At 39.5% G+C, this 26,769-nt stretch overlaps 1 long non-coding RNA gene across 1 annotated transcript in view; it reads right to left on the bottom strand.

Annotated features, from left to right (window-relative positions):
• LOC129737321 (uncharacterized) overlaps positions 1 to 26,769 on the bottom strand; it is a 96,839-nt gene that overhangs the window by 39,240 nt on the left and 30,830 nt on the right. Inside the window, exon 4 of the long non-coding RNA XR_008735042.1 lies at positions 26,405 to 26,451. This is a non-coding gene — a long non-coding RNA (uncharacterized LOC129737321). The remainder of the gene's footprint in view (positions 1 to 26,404; positions 26,452 to 26,769) is intronic.

Raw genomic sequence — 26,769 nt, forward strand, 5'->3', positions numbered from 1 at the left:
TATCATACTAATTCTTACACATCAGTGCTTAGTTGTAATCATTTTGTTTGGCTTGGCAAAATAGCTGGAAAAACAACAGAGAAATATCACTGAGGGAGAGTGGGGACTTAGATCATGTTCCCATGTAATTTTTTCATTATTTCCGTTAAAAGTATAATTCCTGCTAATAAATCGTTAAGACCTATAAAAACTATGCTAAGAAAAACCTACAACATGGAGAAAGAGAACATAAAACTCTTCCAGTTAAGATGGAACTTAAATGTATAAAAATGTTAGTTTTGCCATTTCTTTTTATTTCTGAACTTTCACTGCTGAAGCAGTCATGACACCTCCTTATTCTGAAAGACATATACGTATAAACATATTGTGAAAGGTATCCCTGCCCATGGCAGAGGGTTTGGAACTAGATGATCTTTAGGGTCCCTTCCAACCCAAACCATTCTGTGATTATGTGATAAATGCATATATATAAAGATGTACATACAAAGAGACATATATATGTAAAGAATACTCTTAGACTGGATATTAGAAAAAAATCCTTCACCAAAAGGGTGGTCAAGCATTGGAACAGGCTGCCCAGGGAAGTGGTTGAGTCACCATCCCTGGAGGTATTTAAAAGATGTGTAGATGTGGCACTTAGGGACATGGTTTAGTGGTGGACTTGGCAGTGCTGGGTTAATGGTTGGACTTCATGATCTTAAAGGTCTTTTCCAGCCTAAATGATTCTACGATTCTAGTGAAAGAGTATTTTGGTACTGGGTGCAAGAGGTCTGGGGAGGGTATTATAGCTCTGAAACTGGACAAATAGCAGTGCAATAACATATCCAAATGGTGCTTTTATATAGGAGAGGTTCGAGAACTCATATTTAGGTTCAGGAACTCATATTTCATTTGGAATGCAAAGAAAATGAAAGTTCTCTTTCAGCAAAAATCCCAGGCAGCACCTATTGCCTCATGGGGGTTGTGAATCATAGGTGATGTGAAAGCCAATGCTACACAAGAGAAAATTTCAGTAATATTTATTTTTATCATACTTATCTCAATTCAGATATGTTATTCTTTCTACTTGGCACAGGAATGTGTGTGGAAGGAAACTGTCCAAGAGAAAAATCTCGAAATTTTCACTGATAAGGCGCACAAAGAATAAAAGGCCCCAGAAAGATAAAGCAACTGCCTGGGTGCGTACCAGAACTGCGAGTTCCTGCATGAGGAGTCCAGTGTTCTCTGCATGGAATCATTCAGTTGTTTAAGGAAACCAACCCCTCTGTGGGTAAACTTTGTTAGTATTTCCATCCATCAGAGCAATGTTCTTCGATCAAGACAATAATAATAGTCTTGGAGGGTGGGAGAAAATACTAGATTTTTTGGTAACCATTCTGCTAGCCCTACCTCATGTATTCTAGCATGAATAAGGTCTGCATGATTTGCTCGAAAGCTCTCTTAATTAATGTAAACTACTGTTCCAGGATCCTTACGCCTTTGTTTAAAATGCAATCCAGACTGTCTACCTGACTATTTTACAGGCACTATTCTCAGTATGAGAAGGTTAACAATCACTGAAAATTAGCATAACACCAAGAATCAAGTTGTTTAGTTAATCAAATATATCTACATTCTGCTAACAGTAAACACTAATTAACAGTATCTGCTAGCACTGACATAAATCAAAACTGTCCCCTTTCCTCTCTTGGGCACTGCACTGGAATATATCAGAACAGCAAGAATACTTGGAATGTTTCTTACTTTTTTTTTATTTTATTAATGATAAAATATTGGATGTCAACATGCAATGCTTTGTGCATTGCATCAGACAGCTCAAACAGTAATTGTGATGAATGGGAGTGGAAGGGCCAAGGTTACAGGCATTTAAGAAGGCTCTGTGGATTGAAAATATTAGGATTGATTAAAGGTCAAATACTTTATGGATTTATCAGTGTTGTATACATTTTCTCATGACATGGAATCACTTACACTACCTACAAAATGAAATAGAAGAGTGGCAAATCAGGTAACTTTTAGGTCTTTAACCCACATACAGGCTTAGCCATCAAGCATAATTAATGGCACTGAAATGTTTTAATTAGTCAAGCAATAAACTAGCCAACTCCCCACACTTCACCCTCCAGTAACTCCTCTAGCTTTACATGGGTTCACAGGCAACAGTCTTTCTCAACTGATCTTTAGTATTTACAAACATACCGTCTGGCAAAACATGCTTTTTATAATGGTGTTTAAAATCATATTTATTTAAGCCAACCAGCTTAAACTCTAGAAAGGATTTCTAACTTGATAGTTCAACCCATGCTCTGTGCTCCTTGTTTACTGGGAAAAGAGTTTGAGATGGATATCTATATACTATCTCTGATGCAAAGATTTTTCTAGGATCCAGACAAGCAAACGGCCACCTCCATTTGCTTCACAGTAGATTTGAACTGGCCTTTCTGAAGTCTGTTATGTCGATTAGGACAGAGCAGAAGAGGCTGGAAGTGCAGGAATCTGTGGGAAAGGGCCTTGGATTTAGAGCTTTTCTTTAAGAATTTGTGCAAGGCAACTCTGCTGGTCTCGCTAACATCAAGACCGAACCTTTAGCTCAAACTCCACAACAGATGTAAGTATAGTACTTACTTTAAACAAGTGAAATCAGGTTGACTTCAGTGGCCCCATTCTTCTGCTCCAGAGCCTGATTCAGTTGCCCCACAGAATCTCTTTCATTGCCTTCAGTGAGCTCTGAGCAACGCAGGGCTACATCAGTGCCACATCACGGGGCTTCTCAGTGTTGTCCCATCCCATCCCAGCAGTGCATTGCTACCCCCATGTTCAAGTCCTGGCCTGGGATTTGCAATACACTGCCATTTGAACTTTATTGAAAGGAAATGGAAGTAGAAACCTGGTAGGAATCTCACCATAGTCTTGCACCTGCTTTTTAGGGTAGTCTTTCCTGTGTATAAGCCTTGTACATTTGCACAGTTGGCAAACACCTGGGGAGACTGAGCAGAGAGGAAGGAGAGGGTTTTCTAAGCCAAAGCTTTTCTTTATGTACATCATGATTTCCTCCTGTTCTGAAAGGTGCTCATAAAGCTCATCTCTTCCCACACTACCAGCAGTCACATTCACAAATTAAAACCTTCCCAGTTATCTGTGTTTCCCAAAAGATGGCATAAATTGCTGTGTAACTTATCACCTAAGGCTCAGAATCGAGAAACAGTCATCAGCTTAATCAAGCGATCCCAGAAGAAATGACCCTGTGGGACAGGTTACCGGTAGCTATGATGCGTTGTTCAATAACTGAGCAAATCTTGTTCTCTGTTATCCTGAGGGGTGTGAAATGCAACCTCAAAGGCTTTGCACTCAGCAGCATTGAAAGGGCTGTTTGAAGGGGATTCCTGTCTCTTCTCTAGACTGATTGCAGTGAAGGAGAGGCAGAGTGTGTTAAGGGCATGCGCAGACGCCTCTACAAGGGAAGAAAGATGTATCGGCATTTAAAGAACTTCAGCATTTTCCCATTCTGTCCCCTGAAGAGAACCCACTGGTCTTACTGTTTTCCTGAGGGTGTGAACATGCATCTTCTACTCCACAGCTTTTAGATGCTTGCGTGAGAAACAAGGGTTAAGGCAACAGAACAAAGGCAACCAAGTTGAATTTTGGCCTCTAGTATGTGCCAATTTGTCGGTTATTATTGATTCTATTAAATTTGATAGCAGCCTCTAGTGGGTGGACATATGAAAACTCAGACCTGTTTCCTCAGCAAAGAAGCTTTAAAGAATAACACCCATTTAGTAGTATAATATTTGATTAAAGCAGACTCAAATATCCTAACTGTGAAGGTTAAACACAGACATGTGTGTCACACATGATGCAGTGAGTAAATGATGTAATGTAGATAGACCCGTAACAATGAAAAACATTCCAACACCACATTTTGGCAGAAAGTTTGATACCATATAAAACACAATTAAATGGCTATAAGTTGCATGGCGTGAGAATCGGTGTCCTGTAAAAATAATACAATATCTATTAGAAAGTTTCCAAAACATTTAATCATATTTCAAAACAACTGCTCTGCTTTTGAAATTGCAGTTCCTTAAGCAGGTTTGTACTGTGCAAGCTAGCTTTCGTAGTTTTATTTTGGCAGGGTAATGTTTTAAGCTGCAGGCTGTTTCAAGTGCATTTGTTTATCATATCCCTGGCATAAAAAAGCTTTTGCAGAAAAGGAGGTCTAACATGACTTTGCTTTTCTCTAAAAATGAAATTTAGTTTATGTCACAGAATCCCTGCAGCACTGAGAGTTTTCAGGGGAACTGAGTCATATGGTGGTCCTGACCTTTACCGGTTCATGGGTACCAAGGAAGCTTCAAAATTTTAAGAAAAAAAAAATGATGATGTGGAGTTATATGTGGTAATAAGCAACATGTTTTTACCAGACAGATAATCCAGACAAACTTTGTAGTTTCATTTAGAAAGTAAATGAGTCTCCCAGGCAATGGAAAGTCTCACCTGTCTGTGCTTCTGTAAATATTCAATACAGGCAATATAGTATCAGAGAGTAAACTACTAGGAAAACCTATCAGAGGCTACTCATGGAGTTATTCACAGTTGGTACTGTGCACGTTTGATATTTACAGTAGTGTCCTTAACATAAAAATGTGAAACCCTGCTGACAAAATTTGCTGATGACCGTGGTACTGGCAGTACAGAAGTGTCAGAATGATGTGTTAAAAGGCCCTGAGGTCACCCAGTTAACAAAATGGAGATTAAATTGCATAGTACAATATGTAAGATAATGCATGTAAGGAGAAATAACAAGAACTTCTGATGTAAGCAGTGCATTCACCTGCCAGAAATAGGTCCTCTGGTTGTTTCTATGGACTCATGTCTTCAAACCGATCACATAATGCTATTGAGCTGTCACTGTGATGTAACCATTAGAAAAGTTAAAAGGGATGCACCCAAGGCTTGGCCACAAGGTATTTTCTACAGTGAAATGGAAACGCATGGGCATTGCACAAGCTAGGGCTGTGATCTCCTTTGTCAAGGCATACTGTTCTTGTCAATACTGCTTGAGGAGCTTTCCAAAGGAACAATGGAGAAATACCTGGTGGGCATGGCCTGGGGGGAAGAGTGCATGGCATCCTATGAAATTGTCTCTCAGAAGCTGACAATTAAATGGCTCAACTTCAGAGAGAGATCAAGACTGGTCAGTCTGCTCAATGCAATGCAGGACAGAGATGAAACTCCTTGCACTGAATAAAGGGGCCTGGTCACTAAGCACAACATGTCTATGGCAACACCAAGATCATCAGCTGAAAAACAGTCTGCTGGAGCCCTTCTCAGCTGAAAGGTTGCTCCTATTATCAAACCAAGCTCATTTAAAATTTAGCTAAGGTAAAAAGCTTTGTAGTAATTACCTGTAATTAATAACTTATTAGAATTCAATAACCGAAAGAGCAGGTGGATTTTGGCTATCAGTACACTAGAGAGCCAGCTTCCAAATTTTAACCGAACTTAACCCAAAACGCATGGGGACACCCTGTAGCAGATCCACCCCTTGACAGCATGAGTCAGTGCCTGGAAATCACAAAATTCTTTCTCATGCTCCTTCTCTAATCAATAAACAGACCCAGGCTCAATTCATTTTTGTATGAGGCTAAGTTTTACGATTGCTTCTGATTGCTTTATGTGCATAGCAGTTAAATGACAAGGAAGGCATCCTACTTCACAGTTCACATGCCAGCTTTACATATGCTCATAGACATACTAGATACATATCTAAAGCTCTGTGATAACGTGAGAAAGGAACACGGACAAAGCCATCTGTGAAAGGAAAGATTTTGGGGTCTGTTGGCTCCTTGCTTTCAGATGAAACCTACAAAACATTCTTATGCCCAGGCATCTACAAATGGTGACACTGAAATCCATAAAACGGGCATAGTGAGAAATACACAGCATATGTCCAACACTAGAAAGGAGATAGAAGCTAGCACAGAAAAACAAGGAGTTTTATTGTCTTGATCACATCATATGGAGCATACTTAATTCATGTATTTATTTTTTTCTAATAGTCTTATCCTTTTATGTTATTACAGTGCTTCAGAAAATCTCAAGGTCTAGGGGGAAGTCTAATGTTTGCTGTTCTGGGATCATTTGAAGCCATGCATTCAAAGAGGACAAAATCACTTTTAAGTCTGCCTGTAGGAAATCTATCTTGGCAACCAGACAACTAGAATTAGTTATTAAAGGCATGTCAAATGAATAAAGACACCTCTGTAAGGAAAACCGCAAAAGCATTTACTTTTTCTAATGTGAATAGTGGGCTAATACCAAATCAGCTTTCATTTTCCACTCTCCCTTCACCTCCTAGACCAGAGGTCAGATCCAATAAAGATGAACGCAACTGAAAATCATTTTGGTTTTTTGCATCTATTACATAGCAGATGTATATTAAATAGCACTGCCTGGAAATGAAGCAAACTCACATAATCTGATGTGGCAATCCCCTTGTGGAACTGGTTCACTGCAAGGCAGAGAAGTCCATGGTATTATTAAAAGTCAGGAGGCACACCAGAAAGTGGGGGTATTTCCCCTTCCAGGGAAAGAAAAAAAAAAAAAAGAAAAAAAAAAAAAAAGAAGAGGTAGATCTTTCTAGTTCTGTAATGAATATTAAGACACTGAGACAACTACATTCAGGATCAGAGTTTACACATCTTCCTTACACTGGGCAACCCCTCTGGAATCATTTATTCAACCAGTAGAGACAAAAATAAGCACTTTTTGTTGTAGCCAGAGTCCGGAGGAGTGGGAAGAATTCCTGCTTTTACCAAAGATTTCCTATATGATACCTTCTAAATTCCTTAGATCAAAGGAAGAGAATTTGGGATTTTCATCTTTACCGTGCCTACATCAGAAAGCAGGACCACTGCACTGTTTGACTGTTACATCTGTCCCCACAGCTTTACTTGAAAATGTACAATTTATGTACATACCCACTGCTTCAAATTTTCCTTATCAGAAAATTGTCGGATTTGACCAAGGTCCAAAAGCAAGCATAAGCTTCTTCTAGACATTTTTGTTAACTGCTGGATAACATCTAATAAGCAAGGAGCCAGAAAACCCATGAGTGGGCAAATGGCTGGTATTTGTTGAAAGAAACGACTGCAGATTGTGGGTTTATCTTGATCTACTCTAGTCAGGAGTATTTATTTGGACTAAAGTAGTCATAAAAAACAGCTTTAGCTGTAGCTATAAAAAAATAGGTAAATTGTTTTGACATCAGGTAGCATATACAGTTACTAAATTTGTCAGAACTGAGCACTATCAAAGGCCTTTTTAAGAAAAATGTACTACTTATACACAAAGTAATTCACCTGCTTAATCAGACACAGGGAAAATTAAACAAAAACATAGGAAAAGGATATCTTGTGGGTGGAAAAATACTTGTGCCACTTACAGAAGTTGCAGGTTAGCTATCAAACATTTGTTTAGAAGGCTTTGGAAAAAGAAAAGTTTCAGATCTTATAAAAAAATAATCACCTTGCAGTTCATGTAAGTCAGTAAAACATAGCCCAAAGGAGCTTCCAGCCTCTGGAATTAGAAGTTCTCCGTACTTGCGAGGTATTAGCCTCTTCTTCATCACTTCCCAGAGCAGAATTTCTCAACCTTTTTCACTTCTTCCCTCCCAATTCTTAAAGCCCATGGTCATATATGCTACCATACCACATGCACTGTCTCAGGAAGAAAACTTCATTCATACAACGTACCAAGTTAAACACTGGAAAAAGACATCCTTGATTTCTCACAGCACAGGTTGACTTTTCTTCATATTACACTCACAGCTTGGCTCCAAGGAATTTCTCTATCACTCAGTCTAGATCCAGGTAACAGAGTGAATCCAGCTGAAATGCCTATTGAAATTAACCCTTTGGAGCCAGACACAAGCACCAGGGAAGGCATTCTCTTTGGCCTTTCTCATACCTACCTATAAACAGCAAGAAAACATCACAAAGTCATCCAGTTTGACTTCCACACTCTCTAACACATGTATACTACAGGGAATGGAATTAACCCAGTTGCTCCAGTACTTAAACCATCACATTCCAATTTACCAACAGGTATTCCATATGCCCCTAGTGTCAACTTGAGAATGTTAAGAAATGGAGAAGCCACCACTTACTTCATACTTTGTTAACCCTGATGGACATTTTTGCAGCAATAATCATCAGCCCTGAAAAGGCAGACTGACAACTGCCCGGCATGTACCTTCACCTCTGTATTTCCTGGTTATTGATCATGTTACCTTGATGCAAGACCTCAGTTCTAGAGGTTTAACCTCAGTTGTTGTTCACATCCTGGAAAGGCACAAAGCCCCATTTCTGAATCTTAGTGCTTTGATAATACGGTATTCACTGTAAAAAGGATCAGTACTTATTGCAGCTCCCAGGTTGCCAGCAAGGGCAGGATATATTTATGTCCTGTTGGAAGTATATGGAGATACAGTTCTGTGGTGATCATCATAGCATATTAAAATAGCAGCCCACTGCTCTTACGTTGTCCATCTTTGACTTGGATTTGGGGCAAAATAGCCCAGTACTTCAGCAGGAAATTGTTTATTTAGACTCAAGATGAGTTCCTTCCTAAAATTCCATAGAGGCTATTTGAGTCCTGAAACACGAAGATTTAAACCTTCTCTATTGTAAATCTGAATAGACTTTTATTCATATGAATATTCAATATTTTGAAAATCTAGTTCATAAAGCTTTTTGCCTGTTTTGATACCTTTGTAGCACACAAATTTCAGAGGAACTATGGGTATGTAAATAAATATTATGTCCTTGGTGACTTTTTCCATGGGCATCATTGCATATTTACTTGCAAAACACTGAGCTGCCCCGGATATTTCTGAAACATCTAGTTAAAACCATGAAGGTCTTTTTTGCTTTGAAAGTACACACAATCAAAGTCTGCTGCATGCTGGCAACCCACAGTGCTATTTTGCTATTTTGGCTTCAAAGCCGTCACCTTTCAAAAGATTGGTTAGTTGTGCTCACAGGGAGAAAACTAATACTAAGGAAGGAGATATCCCATTTAAGGAAGTACATTTACTGAGGGGAAAAAAATAATTAACTTCTCTTGTGAAAATTAGTGAAAGCAGTGCTCTGCTCCATAACACTGCTCTTCATACAGTGATCTGTTCATGAAATGGCCATAGTACAAGGCTTCAAAGCAGCAGTTGCAAAACTATTTTGATGTTAACATGCCGCTTATCACACACTTGCTTTTTCTGTCAAACTTGATTCACAGCCAATAAGATGTATCACATGAAATCAGGCAAGGGAAGAAGGCTCCTATCATTCGCTCCTTTTACTTTCCATAGGGCACAGCACAAGGAATGGCAGGCACTCTTTCATTTCAACAGATTACACCAAACTTGCATGTTATTACAACTCCACCACTGAGCATATGCTTAATTTCCTGTGCATCCACAGCATACTAGGCTGAGCAATACAGCTTGCAGTATTTTCTCACATACCAAGACAATAAGGAACCACGTAAGTTGTCCAACAGATGTCTGCTGTTAAGATATGTTTTTAATCACAGAAGGACAAATCTAATAAACTAAGAATTTTCATTATGCATTTCAAGTTGTTGTCTCTGGTCCCTACAATGGCATTGTGTATCTGCTGGGTTTCTACCCCACAGCAGTAAATTTAAAAAAAGACAAAAGGAGTAGATCCAGAAGTCAGTCCTATTCCCCTCATTAGTATTTAGTGGGGTTAGAAACAGAATAAACTAAAATTCATGTGAAAGAGCATATATACACCATATTGTATTAATCAAATTAATTCCCTAGCCTTCTGAATCTCCTTTACTTTCATCGATATGCCTCTCTCCAACAAGTTTAAACTTTTGGGTTTTTTTTAGTACAAGGTGACCTGCTTAAAATTAATCCATGCTTGAATTTTAGACTACTCTGGTTCTAGTTTGTCAAAATAGAAGTCATTTATACTAGAAGAAGGAATATGTGCTTGAAGCAGCTTGTTCATAACATTATTAATTGAACATGACACCTCAGAGAAGGCAGTACACGAAGAACTAAAACTTTGCTTTTAGTCATAAATGTAAAACTGTTTTCTACATCATAATCTGCCAGACACATGAACAGGTAAGTAAAAAAGTGTATCATTAGGGAAAGAAATAGCAGCATCAACAATAAAGGACTAGGCAGGGACAAAAGTGTATCTTTATGGAAAGAAATCATATCATTATGCATTGTCAGAACAATAAAAGAGAAGGTATACGCAGGTTTTACTCTGTAAGCAGAAGGGAGGGATTTTTTACCCAGGTTTAATGAAGTGGTCTTTGTACTTTTAGAACTGAAGATTTATTTCTATTATTCTTATCTCAGCTTTCTTCCCATTTTCACTTAAAACATGAACATTTTCTACACAAAAAATACCCGAGTTTTTCTAAACATACATGGTCATATTGCATATCCACCACCTCTTGCCACTGCCACTGGAAAAGACAAACTATCTCTGCTAATCTGTAAGCTGGAAAAGAAGCTGGTAATGGTAACATGAATCCAGCACTGACACCCACATAATACCAAAGGATTTTATATGCAGAGTGTTTTTCTCACATTTTTTTAATCACAAATTATAACTGCAAGACAGTGTGACTGTTAGGCTCTGCACGAGCCCCAAGCAAAAGACCAAAAGCAAACAGTAGAGGTAAGTGCCACTGACCACAGAGGTCCCACAGAAGCAAAATATCCACAGATCTGAAAAATTAGTTATAAACAGCCTTGCCTTTGTGTCACAAATACTATATTTCAGGAACTGTGATTCTACTACAGTTTAGCACACATTTAACAAAAGCTGGGTCATACTAGCAGTATATATATAAAGAAATTGCATTTTCATAATTTGTAAGTTAGCACTGTAACCAGAAAGGTGTTTTCTGTACTCATTGCCCTCTTATGGCTGAAAGGAATACCACCCTACTGGTGCTTTATTTTCAGAATGGTAATTCATTAGTGAAATATAAAAAAGCTCATAATGGTAGTAGAGCATCATAAGAATCAAATTTTCCAATGTATGGGTACTTCTAGTCTGGAAAGTTTTTTTACAAATGCTCCACAAAGTGACAGGAATTTCCATTAAACAGATTCCATGATGCTACTGGGACTTTCACAAATTTCAAACTTTTTACAGACTACCACAATATTGTGGGATCCTGAAAAAAGGCTGTGATTTCCAGCGCAGGCTACAGTCTCCTTTGTATTTTTGTATTAGTGAGGCTTATTTCTAACTGGATGTTTCACTTCAGCCCTGGACCGACCGAACAGTTCCACATTTACATAAAAAAAAAAATCATAAAGTGCGGTTACTCTGCATTTCAATTCAGTACTTCCCTGGTAGTGCACCAACACTGGCACTCCTTGATGCTGCAGGGAGTGTGAGGGAGAGATGACTGCTACAATTCAAACCATGTGAAAGTCTATAGCTGCACTGGTGCCTCTTGTTCTGTTCGACAGCCTGATTTCAGAAGACCATTTGAAGTAATGCAATCCATTCGCTCAGTCTCTGAGTAATGAGAACTGACAGCCCTGCGCTGCAATTGCTGGACATAATGCTAGTGCTGAAGTTTTACTCACGGCGATGTATCATGGAGGATGTGGCAGTCAACCTTATTGCTAAGTAGCTCAATGCTCTTGAATTCATTGTTTTCCTTCCCTTGTATGTGTTCCTTCCTCAAGAAAATGTTAGTAGCCTGCCAAAACAGCAATGGAACATGAACATCATGAGGGCAGGCCAACACTGCTGGCAAAGCCACAACAGCCATGTGTGATATCCCAGCACCACGACAGCTGTTCTAGCAGGTGAATTGGAGGGATGACAGCCATACATCAGCACCTAGATTACAATGCATGGCCTGTTTACATGCTTATATTTCTTTCCCATGTTCAGCTTCTCAAACTGTAAAACCAAGGGAGCAGATTTAAATTTGAGCAGGAAAATTGAACAGAGTTACAAGAAGGTGAGGACCTGCACCCCAAGATACATGCAGGGACACTACCCATCTATTGGGCAGACCCTGAGTTTTTTGCAGGAACAACCAGGCACAAAGCTGGGGCTTAGCACGAGTGTACAGGCCACCATCTAAGTGCAGACTTGGTACCAGTGCACAGCAGACCAAAAAAACCCAGGGAAGCTGTTGTGTAGAGCTCGTCTTGCTCGCCAGGAAAAACTGGAAGAAAAGAAGGAGGAGGATTTGTCTCCCTCTCCAGTGGTGACAGACTTTGGTGAACCTCTCTGGCAGTCGCTCTTTAGCATTCTGTGTTTATTTGCTCCTGTTATAGGACTTTATTTTGAAAAGATCTATTTCCTAACTTGGCAATGTGCTACTTTACAGCCTATGCTTATGCAGAGGAGTTTTCTTTAAAACAATATTATTATATGAGAAATCACAAATGTTGCTGTGAAATGATAGTCTGGGAAAGAAAAATTAATTAATTCTAATGGAAACTAAAAGTGCTTGAGAGTATTATGTAGTACCACATTCTATCTTTCACATTTGCCATCTAAAAATAGATTGTGCTGTATCTGTCATTTCATTAGACACTGCAAAATACACAACTGGGAGTGTTCTGTCATTTAGTTTCCCTGTTCTACTGAACTACAGTATTTCTACCATCTCTATATATTGCTTTAAGATTATGCAAAGTCATGTTTATCTGCAAATAACTTTTTGTCATCCAAATAATTTAGATAAACTGCAGCAACACCAGCAAGCCCTAGAAGTTTCTGGAGAACAGCTGTCACATGTTGAATACTTCACACTGTTCAAGAAACAAAGCCACTCGTCTGGTTCAAGATGACATTCCTTATCATCCCACAGCCCGGGTATATGGATTGCCATCTGTCCACCACAACAGTTCATCTGTGATTTTTATTAGTCACAGAAACTGATGGAGTGCTTGGTGGCTGCTCTCTATTACCACCTTTCCCCTCACCCTGCAGGTGATAATGTGCCTCAGATTTACTGTGTGTGTGCCAGTCAGCTCTGCTGCCCACCAGTGAAGCGCTCCTTTGTGATCAAAAGGCAGGTCTGCAAACGGCTGCAGCTTAGGGAGCGGAGGTTAGGCACCAGCAACACATCCAGAATTCATGCAAAGCAGCTTCACTCAAACCCACAGGCAAACTGATTTTCCCTCGCGAAGCCTATTCCCTTTGCAATTACTGTTTTGGCAGGATCAAGAATCTCATCAATGCATATAAACACCTGAAGGGAGGGCACAAAGAGGATGAAGCCAGGCTCCTTTCAGTGATGCCCAGTAACAGGACCAGAGGGCATGGGCACAAACTGAAACACAGGTGCTTCCCTCTGAACACCAAGAAACACTTTTGTACTGCGAGGGTGACTGAGCACTGGCACAGGTTGCCCCGAGAGGTTGTGGAGTCTCCCTCGCTGGAGATATTCAAAAGCCATCTGGACACGGTCCTGGGCAACTGGCCTTAGGGAGGTCAGACCAGATAACCTCCATAGGTCCTTTCCAACTCAACCATGCTGTGAAGCTGTGACTGGAATTTGAAGGAAACTTCCCTCAGACTCCTGTGTGAAGTCCATTCTTAAACCCACCAAAGACACACATAAACTCCGTAAAGCATATGTGCACAATCTGTCAAGATGGAAGTTCTCAGTGCCCATCTACCCAGCAATTGCCTAGCTAAACCAAAAGTGAGATAAACTGACTTACTAGACCCCAAAAGAAGTTCTGCTTTTACAAGAACACATAAGGAAAGGTAGAAACAATTCCTTGTTTAAGTCTCTGAAGCTTAGTTCAAGTGCCCAATGCACTAATGATGTTGCAGATGGACATAAATTATCTCTCTCTGCTCAAAAGTGAATGGAGACACAGAGGTTATTCACACTGAGGCTTTGCCTTCACCATGAAGATCTGTTTTACCATGGAATGTACACATCGGCTCAGAGAGGTTTTGCTGCTAGAAGAATCACAAGGAGGAGGCACCATATGGGGCTTACCTAGCTGGCAATGAAATTTACAATTATATTGTCTCCACTGGGATTCAATACAGATAAGTAAGATGCAGTGGCTAATAATTATTTGTGAGATAGCTATTTTAAATGGTGAGGGGCAAATTTACATCCTGATGTAGGATGGCTAGGTAACAAGACAGTAAATGCTGCTGTGAAGGTACGCCGAGATGAACCTTTTGCCAAGCCCTGGCCATGATGTCCTTATAAATCAGTATCATCATCTTCGAGACTTTGTTGGCCTTCTAAGACTTTTTGAGCAGGAGAGGACATATAGCTACTTCTTCTCCTGTGTCATGTACTGTATGTGAAACAAATCTGGAGTTACTTACACTCACAGGCTCCCCATCAGTCATTCTGAAGTTGAAAGACGCAGGTACACTGGTTACTTGCACTTTCTGCAAGATGTCTTACCTTAGCTAGTTATACTAATCAAGCTATTGATGTTAAAACAGCTATTTTGAACAATTTAGAGCCAGAATTTGGAAAACAGATTAAATACTATGAATCTCAATCCTACTGTTAACTCAGACTAGGGGAATCTCATTACCTCCAGAGTTACTACTAACTGACACTAGTGTAAGAGGAGAGACTAGTTTTTATCTAATTTGAAAATGTCTCTGTCCTTGGGAAACATCAGAAAGCTGATCTTAAAGATGGAACAAATTTTTTAAATCCAGCCTACTCGCTTGAAAAGATTTGCACACATTTGTCACAGTACCACTTTGATGGAGCAATTCAGACATTGCAACAGTAATGTTTTTTGACCTTTTAATCAATTCCATTTTGCAAGTACTCCGCCTGAGAACCACAAAGGGTATTCACAGGACCCATTCTCTGGAGTCAATGGAAACTTTCTGTCAAATAACCGTCTGCAGAAACAGATAAAACACATAATGACAGGATACATTTGTGGAGAATCTGAAGGCACTGGAAAAATAAATCTGGACCTGAAAGCAGATTAGTTAGAACAAAGGGACCCAAGAAAGATGTAAGGCAGCAATTAGGGCTAGAAAATTAAAAATACTGAGGAGTCTAATCAAACAGGACAGTCTAATCAATGAAAAGCCACATGCTTTCTGGGTAATTGTATACCTTCCTACCTCCCACCTCCCCCCCCCCATTTTTTTTGTGGTGGTTCTAACAGCCCATATTTAAGATAATTTAATTCCTATAAAACTCAGAAGTCTAGGACTACCATCATTTTCATATTTGTCACATGGGACTTCATGCCCATTCCCCTGAAGTCAACAGCAGCTGTCAGTGATTTCAGTGGAAGCAGGAATGATGTTTCCTTGATGATGAAACTTGATAATGGACAAGTACGTGACAAGTGGACTTCCAGCACAAACAGCTCCAAGATCTTTTATTGCCTTTCCCTAGAAGAAAGGACTACCCCATCCGATGACACAGACAACCTGAGTACTTCTTTGTGGTAGTGTGCACTCAGACACTATGCAAGCAGATCTCCTGTGCACCACTCTCCATCTCAATCTGCTGTAACTATGTCACTTACTCGACAGTGGTGAGTTGACAAGTCTTAAGCGTAAATCTTAAAGCCAAGTTAGAGAGAAACATGCAAACAAACCCACTCATTAAAGAACCACATTAATTATTATTATTTCCCTGTTCTGTATCTCTAGTGCTTTTATCCACAGAAATGGGTGAAACCCTTTAGAGATGCTTCTGATCTTACATCTGAATCAGTATTTAAAGGTGGGATTTTAAATCAAGTTATTTAACATAATCTAACCAAAACTTAAATGAAAACTAAAGAATTGTATTTGTGTATATGCCTAGAGTTCCCAGACCTACAGTCTTTAGGGGAAGACACATCTGTGTTTGGTAAACGCATCTTACACACTTAGAATAATTTATTGGCACATGAGAAAACACCTCGCTCAAGCACTTCTGTAGGGACACAACCACACCGCACGAGGAAGAGCTAGACGAGTACAAGAGCAGTATTTTGTGCAGCCTTTAGGATTTTAGGTCCAGTACTTACAAGGAGTTGTAATTGTTATAAATCCCTGCCACACACACACTCCCGAGTACCTTGGGCTAGCCTTGCTGTAAAACAACGTCAAAATCTCCATGCCTTTGATCAAACACTGCAACAGACAATCAAGCGCTAATAACAGGGATACTGTACGGACTTACCATATTTTCCTGGCTAGCAGCTAATGCCATTTTCCTGATGGGAGCTTATAGAGATTTAATTAAAGCTACCATGTTTTAATAATGGACTCATTTAATAGAAAAGCTGCTTTGGAAAAGGACAGTCAGTCTAAATGCCAGTCTGTGTCTGGGACCTTCATAAAGTTCTTTTGTACTTAATACTGGTAGCCAAAACAACAATCAAGTCTTTGTTAACAATATCCTTGCAACAGAAGAGTGGCAGTGAAACTGTAGATGTTAACTCTTTCATTCTATATCTTATTATCAATTCCCAATTCAGGGCTTCTTTGTTCAGCTATAGTAAAAAAACCTTCAGTGGAACCTCCACAGAAAGCAATCTGGGCCTGACCATGGCTCAGCCAAGATTTGAGTAATCAGTTACAAACTATTCACAGGACTAATCAAAACAGGCTAGAGAAAATTAGTATTGGCTGTCTTAATTCTAAGAAATATGCCTCTTAAAAACAGTATTATGTTCTATAATCAATGTATTGATAGGTAATCAGAAATTGGTTTGTACAAAACTCTTCCATTCTTCAATAATAAAAGACAGTATCATTGGGATACAAAGATGCTGAAAGTTAGGGTGCTTCAAGAATTTACATCTAGAGCTACCCAGAGACTGACATATATACAAAACAGACTCCAAAATCTAGAAACTCCAGACAAACCTCGTATCTCCTACAGGCTTTCTAAAGCCTGCTTGCCCTAGAACAAAGAACATTGTGCAATGCCACTAAGTGACATCCAAAAGCAGTTTCAATCTCATCTTCCTTTCAACCATGAATTGTTTTTACTTCAGTGTAGCTTACTTTATTAATTTCTCTTTATCTTCTCATTTCCTTGGTCTCCATTTGTCTTGGATTTTCCCACCACAAATGGAGAATATGCATTATATTTTAAATTTACTCTTTCAAAGAAAGTTGCTTCTCTCTGCTGTTCATTCTGTTCCATTATGCAATTCAGATCCTGATAGTCTGACAATATACTTATTCCCATACACTTCCTTCATCTGGGATTGTGTTTCAAATAAACCTCCCAAAAGCACTGTAATATTTACTAGCATATATTTTGGCACGTACAAAATGTGTGATTGTATTTATATTCATGCCTTTTGTGCATATATATATCTATGCAGACCTTGAAAATACTGTGAATGGTTTTCCTAAGCTTTTTAACAATTTGACCCTATTGGTGTTGCCTGCTTTAAATCCCAGTATGACTCTCTTTTCATCCATAACATTATAAAAACAACACAGAAAGCTTAAAACAGCCAGATGCAAAACCCCACCAACTGAAAGAATCCTCTAGTTAGTTGGAATAAAAAGCTTGAAAAAAACATGTATTTATATAATTTTCCAAATTACATCTTAACCAACTTTTATTACCATACCTATCAGCAGTAAGATGATCTGGTTTGAAAAGCAGCATGGTGATTCAGTCTTTGTGGTATTTATAGATATTAATACTATTAACAACTCTTTTAGATAAACTTTTTTTTATCACAGTCATATTATATGTAGGATTTATATGAGGAATGTACTAAGAGCAAAATGTGATATTAAAATGTTAATTTTTTTTTTTTAAAAAAGTAACTTTAAGTGAAAGCTGATGACTACCTGTTCAGAGTCATTCTTCCATAGATTTCAAAATAGCTGGTCTTCACAGATAGGCAGTATACAGGGTTTAATATCCAGAAACATGTAGAAGAATTGTATGTAAAATAAATAGAAGCCAATCTAAGAGAACGTTATACAGTAAATTTTAAAAAGCACATATTTCATGGCAGCTTTTAAAGCTCCCCCAATCCAAAGCGAATTTAGAGACTTGATTCCAAGACACAATAGAAGAAAGAGTGCCTTAATGGATCAGCTTAAAGTCAAGCCCTTAACTCCTCTCACAGGTTACTGAACCCTTCCTGGGACTCTGGATGAGCAGCTGCCCTTCTTGCTGGAATAGCAAACACCTGGAGTGGGTCATTTGGTTAGGTAAAGTCTTTTTAAAATGTGGTCAGAACATAAAATGAAAACACTGACACGTCCTTTTAAAAAGCAGTGCTGCCTGCATATAGCCAGTGCTGCCAAATTGTATAACAAATATATGCAGAACAGCAGAATAAACCCATTTGGAAAGCACAGAAAAATGGTATTAAATTGTGCAAAGCAATTCGAACTGAACCTTTGCATTCTTTTCAGATTACTGAACGATGTATGGCTATTCAATTTTTTTCAATTACAACATTGTGCAGAGCTATATATTTCAAAGTGCTTCTCTAGGAACTAATATATAGTTCAACTAGGGTGGTATCCACAGTGTCACCAGCAAGGGCAAATGGATAAAGTTACCAGAGGGAATTATTCTTTTGTGGCAGGTTGATTTAGTCTTTTTAAATGACAGCAGCTGAACAATCAACTCTTATTTGTTTCTGTTACTAACAGGGAGGTGTTAGGAAAGTCAGCCTTGTAATAAAGTTTTTCTGTGAGAAGAAACTGCCAGTCTTGATAACAAAGTTACAGCATTGATAGTACTAAATAGAAAGGCCGTGCAGACCCTGAAGGTGTTTGAATCCATCATTGAAAATAATCTATCTGCTATGTTCAGGGAGATCGCTTTAGTCAGCAAAAACCATTTTAGGGTTTGGGTGTTTTTTTTTACAGTTAATCAACTCTAATATTACTTTTAAATAAAGATCAAGATATAAGAACAGAAACAGGGGCTTCAAAAACCAAGGGGTGTGTAGCAAATACACGTAGCATTAAAAACAAATCCTAACAGCTAGAGATTTGAGAGAAATAACTTTTCTCTATTTATCTATTTGAAGAGTAACCGTAATGCTGTATACGGAGCATGCAATGTAATTCCCTGCCCCTGGGACAGGTAATATCAACAAGCAAAAATGAAATAAAATTAAACTCTCGGTAGGATAATCACGAACAGATCATCAAGATAGCAGTTGCCAGTTCATCAGCAGCTTGGAGTGAAACAGTCACCTTAACTCCAATTGAACTTACTGCAACCTGAAAAGTAGCGCTCTGGGCGGCTGAGGTTGCTCCACAGGGGAGCTGAGCCCCACACGCCCTGTGCTGCGCGAGGGAGGCAAGCTGCTTGGCTGCAGCTTGACATGCCAGATCACTTCTCGCATGGGCTGGGCTGCAACTCCCACCAAACGTGCAGGGGAGGGGGGGTTCAGGCTACATTTCTATGTGGGAGCACTGTGATGCCAGCAGAAGTTCAGCAGGTGAAGCCAAGCTCACGTCAAGGCCTAAAAGACCCAGCTCAGCTCTCAGGAGCAGTCCTCTGAGCAAGGCTGGACCTCAGAACCTCCCACCCCATGCTAACAACTTAAGTCAAATTACTCTCTCTGTAGCCAGTGGAGCCTGCAGTTGTCACCATGGCATCAGTTTGGCTGCTTGGTCTATGAGCTCTGAGCCATGCACCTATCAGGCATTGTATGAATCCTACCTCCATAGCAAAAGAAGTCTTCCAGAGACGAATCCATTCCTTAGACCACTTCATACACTGCTGGGAGCATCCCTGTTACCTGAAAGATGAGGTAAAAGGCTGTAGTAGTTTAAGACCCCTGTCTTTCCAGTAAGCATAGTCTCTTGATGTGGTTGACATGGTTTTGGTCTAATAAAAGATGCTTATTCCCCCAAATACAATTGCAAATTTTATCCTCATGAACTTTTTACCCATATACACTGGGAAACCCTTAGTTATAAAGCTGTGTTTCCATTTTACCTGTTGTTGCCTACAGCCTTTCCTGAAACCCCAGTACATTGATCTCCTCATCACACTGTCTACATCTAAACTAAGAGTTCCAGTCCTCTAAAGCTGCCCCACAGATAAATATAACAGAGTTAAACACAGAGTGGCATTTCTCAGTCTGTATTCTGCTTTGTATCTGCTTGACCCAGAAGAGGCTCACACATCACATTCTATGCAGCTACGTAGTCTGGCTGAATAGAAGCTCTTGCCTCTGTATTCAGTCCTTGCCTCAGTTGTACCTGCAGCCAACAGCTAGCAAATTGTTTCCAGATTAATTTACCTGCTGTGTTGGTGTTCAGTACTCCCTTGAAGAACTCCTCTTGTTTAGTGGCACTTTTATCACTCCCCCTTCTGCACACTGTGCACTCTCCACAAACACTTCCAAACTCTCTCCAGGTGACGGTAGCTTCTCCAGTTCCTGCACCTCCTCCCAAACGCCATGCATCGTGGGGACTCAAGATTGACACAAAACAAATGACAGGCTTTGGGCTGCACTTGCCTAGTGATTTTCTGCCTTTTCACTGTAAGATTTCATATTCACCAAAATATCCACACAGGCATCTTATTTTCCCCCAGAAATAACCTTCTGAAGCCTGCCCAGCAAATTCTGAATACTTCCCTAGGAACTCTTTCAGACTTCTATTTCTCTCTCTGCTTTTTTTCCTCAGTATCAATGTGGATGTCATCTGCAATTCCTTAGGGCAAAGATGATTTTGTTAGAGGTCTGCTTCATCCCAGAGATGATTTTCTAACTGACTGCAAACCAAGTTTACCCATTACACAATAGGCTGTGGCAAAGAACACCATTCCCCATAACCAGTCCAGTGGCTAACACGTTCACAGGGAGCAGGCTTCATGCATCAGTCCACCCCAACCACAACTAGCAAATGTTCTAACCACTGCGGTGACTAACAGGGTGAGGTCCTTTCCCTTTCTTGCCTATTGAGCGAGGATAAACATGCCCTGATCTCATAAGACTAAACCCCACAAGTGAGACATCCCTGCATTGTGTAATCCCATCCAGGATTAGTCAGAACCTGGGGAGAAGGAATTATGAAGACTTTTAATTAGGAGTGTTGCTTTCCATACACATACTTCTGAACTGTGTGCACAGAATCTATTCAGTTCTAGCCCTTTTTTTTTCTATTTTTTTTTTAACAAAACTTCAATTTGGGACTTGAAAATACACTGACATTTCAGCAAATCCTAAGCCCTACCCAAAACTTGAAAGATTCCGTCAAGCTTGAGAGTGCAGGAGTATATTGGGTTAAAGAAGATTATTGTGAAAACCAGTTGTGCTTAAATGGCTGAAAACAGAGAACTACAGGAAACCTGTAGTACTCACATCCATTTTAAGAGCCTGGCCTTACTAGATAGGCTTCGTTCACAGGGGCTTTAGAGGTGTGATGGAGAACGCTCAGTTACACAAAACTGCATGGGCAGCAGAGGCTGAATAGGCATAGCCCAGCACGATGGTTCACCGTTACCTGTCTGCTGAGCTGTGAAGCAGGAGCAGCATTGTTTCTATTTAGTGGTTGTAGATAAACTGGCAAAAGTGAAAGAAAATCAAAGCCAAGGGTGAAAGGGTGGGGTGAAAATAATATAAATAGTGAGAAAAATGGAATACCAGAGATTTTATTGCTTGCTAATGGATTTAACAAACCCAAATATGTGACAGACTAGAGCATCCCTGTTGCTTAATTGTAAAACCATACACTTTCCAAAAGCTAGAGAAAGCCACTGTAGATATATAGCACTATTGTAGTCTTTCCTTGTAAAGCAATTAAGTTACACCATGAAGAAATGTTAGCTCTGGAAAACTAGATTTATACAGAGAAAAGGGTGTCAATCTGGGGGTTGAATTTACTGCAGTCTCCTAAAGGGAAGATCTTTGAAACCAAACCCAAACTTTATTTAGGCATTTCTGTCTTGTTAAAGTACTTTACAAGGTGTTACTGTATACAGCTGAGGTTCACACACAAATGTCATTTGCAGCAACACTTCAAGAAAAACCAAGAAATTGTTTAAAAGGCATTTTATGATAAACTATGTATCATAAATGCAGATTATGATAATAATACACTGCAATTACTGCATGCTTTTCAGAAACTCTCAAGTGTCAGTAAAACACCAAACAAGGTGTGGTAGTGCAGGGAAGATACCACAAAGCAAGCTCAAGAGTAACATTTTCAGTGCATTAACTGCTCTTATAACTGCCTGTTTACTCAGCATTGTGTGTAGCCATTTTAGATTTGCCCTGGAGCAAAAATGTGAGGTGGGAGCATGTGATGGGGCAGGTAGAGAAGAGCTGACAGGCTGTGTGCTGTCACCCTCAGCCAAGTGCACTCACCCTGTGACTCGTGGTGACCACAGCTACCTTCTGTTATCCATCTGGAGCTGCAAGCCTGAGTCGCAGGGCAGATCCACCAACACGGTGGTAACCTGGGAAACTAACTCTGGGCATCTCCATCCCAGCTAGTCACGTATTATCTGGTTCCTGTAGCTTTGCTGCATGGCTGAATTGTTTGGAGATTTCTGCTTTCAGGCTCGAGTGATGAGGGAGCCCAGTGCTGGAGTCTGACACAGTGTCAGGGTTATAGGCACCACTAGACAAGTGGCTGCTTTACCAGCAGAGAATAGCAGAGAAATGAGAAGTGTAATCACAGATGAGTTCTAATTAGAAAATCAAGGTATAAACTATTCTCCTGCTAGCCTGTGTGCCAGCAGGTCTGTTTTTCTTTTGATCTGAAGCAGATTTGCAGATCCCAGGAACAAAGCAGAGTCATTGTTCTTTCAGATCCCACTATTGTTCATCCACTTTGCTCAGCCTCATCATATCCCCCATCAACAATGTCCATTTTTCAAATTGGACCACAATTGCTTACGTGCTCTAATAGGCTTCTACCTGTCTTTTCATAATTTATTTGCCCTCTCTCAAGTTCCCACCACTGTAACCGTTAAATATAATTCCATACTCTGTTGTCCCTCTGATGTTTTAATCTTAAAATCATTTTTCTTTACACCTGACACTTCTTTGAAAAACTCATAGCTCAACTGCATACGTTTCATTTAAGGCTGTGGTTTCTGGTCCATGGAGTAATGCTGCTAGCTCATCAGTTATTTATAAATTTCTTTTTTATGCCAGTGCAATGCTTTTCACAGCTGGTGGTGTTGATTTCTTTGTAGCTCTCTCTGTATAGCATATCTCCTTTTATCTGATAAATATTTACCCTCTCAATAGAAGCTCCAGCAAAATCACCTTTCTACATACCATTTTTTTTCTTACAGTTGAATTGGTGCTTCATTTCAGCAGTTTGCCCATTGATTCTCTCCCAGGATGAGGCCACTTTGTAACATCTAACATCTAATGCAAGTCTAGACCAAATACACCAAATTTCTAATGCATCTGAAGAGCATTATCAGTAACTTGAACATCCATAATGTAATGCCAAACACATGACCAAAAAACTCAGCCCTTGACCAGATAAATGTCATGCCTTACAATAGAGTAGTCACCATGAACACATGGTGACTTTTGAAGACATTTGGAAGATTAAAATTTCACTCTGAATGATAAAGAATGCTTCCTTCCATAACAAAAACCTTGTTTTGTCAACAAGTCACTCATGTGAAAAAACAAAATCACTCATATAGGTAAAAACCACCATAACGTTTTTTTCCTTTGGTAGACAGTAAATGTTGCAATGAGAAAGGAGCTGGGATATGTGGACATGACATCATTAATCTGAAATGATCAGTCATCAATAGAAACAAAGCATCCAAGAAAGAAAATAACAATTCCCTCATTTTGATGTTTCACTGTTTTGTTCTGCCACCACCATCCTCTCTTAAGGAGCAGAGCTTTCGTCCTCAGAACTTTACATAGAACTACATTGTTTGCTGTAAACGTGACTTTTTGGAGCAGCTTCAGGTAGAAGTTAATGTACAGACACCTAAAATTTGTTCCTTACCAACCCAGATCATGAGATCATCTGATCATAATGGATTCCTAGTTCTTGAAATCATCTGATAATATTGGATTCCTAGTTCTTTTTATATTTTTCACATTATCCTAGCCCACAATGTTTTTTTTTAAAAAAAGATTGACAACATGACATTTATCTGATGTAGTGTGGTCTTTTTAAGGTCTGCAACATGAACACATTCATTCATCTCAATGAGATCTCTCGTTGCGAGGTGTCTTTCAGCATCTCCCCAATAAAAGCATCACCGGTCAAATGTTACCAGGAGAAAAGTGCAGCAGGCCAGGCAAAGGCAAGCCTTCAGAGCATGGGGGAACATAGCTGCCTGTCTTCCAAGAAATTCCCTGCCTGCAAAGGGAAAGGATCACTGATGCTTCCCAAGAGGGAAGCCTTCCTCCCGCTGCAGTTCCAAGAAAGTGTGAGGGAAGGAATGAGAAGAGAGGCAGGAGAAGCACACAGGATCGTTATACTATAACATGCTTCAGGCTCCAAATAGCTATAATCTGTCCCTTGATTCCAGCCTCTCAATTCATATCTGTAACTTCCATCAGCAAAAATCTCAAAATATTTGTGCAGTAAGCTATTTTGCACATTTGGCTATTAAAATCAGTGACAGAAAACATTCAAGTTGCACCAGATGCTTCCTCAACATGTAGTGGGCTGTACATTGATTTATAGAATTTTTTCATTAACACTGTGTTTCCACATTGCTGGATACATTTTCTGGCTGGTGTAAATGAAATGGACTTCAAAAGTTATGTTGTTACATGCACTGTGCAGAATATATATTTCTATCTTCTCTGTTTCACTACAACAAAACTAAAACCAAACTAGTTAAATACTTTAATAAATGCAACATAGATTTAATTTTAAGTCATTCAGTATTTCTACAGCAAAAGGTCTCGTAAATGTAAGATACTTCAGGCCGTCTACTCAATTGTTAGCAACTTGTCTATGGGAAAGGATTATTGCATACATGATACAACTAGCTTACAGCCAAATGCCAACTGAAAAGGGTTATCTTGATTTGTTTGGTAGGGTTGGGTTTTCTTTTTGTAATGGTGGCTTTAATTTTATTAATAAAACAGAGATTTCCTGGCAATTCATACTCCTATAATTTATAAGACCTGTAGTCTGGCAGTCTTAAGTGGTTATCTAGGGGTTTAAGTAAAAGGAAGATGACCTCTGTGCCACTGAAACAACACAAGTTTGTGGTCTGTGCTACAACTTTTTTGATTGGAAACTCTCCCAAAGCTAGAAGAACATGAATTACATTGTATTTTGCTGACTAGAGTTAATAGCCAAGATATGGTCAAAATAATTAGCTAGATTTAAAATAATTTAGGGCAACAAATTGCAAGTTGCTTGATGCTAAGTTAAACATTAGTCTGTGATGTCACACAAGCCAAACAAGCCACAATTGTGAAATATTTCACTGTTCTGAATATTTTTTTTCTTACCACGACACACTGGCTTCTTTGGAAACTGCAGCACTGAGCGTGATGTTATGTTTCTCAGACTGAGGAAGCGTTCTGACTGACTGATGATGATTTTAATGTGGGGCTTTAATCTAGTTAAACCACAGGGCTCAGTCAGAGCAGATGTTCAGAGTGTTTCTGAGCTGACAGCCCTATATCCTTTCAGCAAAAGCACATACACTTTTATTCCTCTCCCAGAATCTCCACATACAGTATTTCAGGACACACCAGCCCAGGTTGCAGCTAGGACATAGCTGTACTCCTAGCAGCAATTAGATACAGTTTTTCTCATCTGGGCTTTCAAAATCCCAATGCAGGCATTCTGTTATAAACAAACATCTGGTCGTGTCTCAGTAACAAAGAAAGATAAAGTGTTTTTGACAGAACCTTGCCCTCCGGTCAAACTTTGCTTTTCACTAGTGTCTTTCATTTATTCCTTTTTGAAGACCATTTGCACAGGCCTCTAACAGGATGTCAATAAGCAGATTCACTGATATGGAGAAAAGTGATTCAATACTCTGAGTATAGTTTTTAGAGCAAAGAAGGAAAATTGGGAGCCTGTAACACACAAAAAGTATACAATCAAGTACAACAGATCAAAGCTGGTATGATGCAGTGACAAGGGGTTTCTAGTTGCTTTCACTGAGGTTGAAACGTGATTATTTTATCTCATGCCACACAAAGGAAAGCCACAAATATCAGCACAGTGCAGCTAAACTGCCATCCCTTCACACTCTTAGCCATACTCTCTTACCATGAGCACCAGAGGTCTCTTCCCTTGTTTCCATGGCAAAATAAGTTGGCATTTTGAAGTTCAGAAATAAATCCCATCTTTGCACATTAAACTTTACACAAGCACCTTTTTGTCAGCTGGACTGGAATCTCAGAGGTCTCCAGCAAAGCTGGGAGGGGACCCAGAGGAGAGCCACAGCCAGGGGTACTGACCTGCCCAGGAAAGTGTTCTTCCACATCTCAGTCCTCATCTCTGTTGCCTGAACCAAGAAACGCAAAGTAACCAAAAGCCTTTGATTTGCTAAAAAGTATTCACCAATACAACAATGCAGTAAGTGCTGAGATTTTACTGACGCTCCTTCTTTAATATGTAGGCTAGATAGAAACAACATAAGTAGGGTACCCTTGAAAAGACAGGTGACAGCAAGCATATACCAGTTTCTTTAACAGTATGAAACAGCAGATGCCAATAGCTGAATCCAATTGGATGTTAATTAAGGATGCTATCCTTAAATAGCCCCTGAAATACACCTTACAATCGCAGTTCCTTCAGACATTAAGAGGAACTGAGGGAATGT

This window comes from Falco cherrug, chromosome 13 (genome assembly GCF_023634085.1).
Source record: "Falco cherrug isolate bFalChe1 chromosome 13, bFalChe1.pri, whole genome shotgun sequence".
In the NCBI taxonomy this organism is placed as follows: domain Eukaryota; kingdom Metazoa; phylum Chordata; class Aves; order Falconiformes; family Falconidae; genus Falco; species Falco cherrug.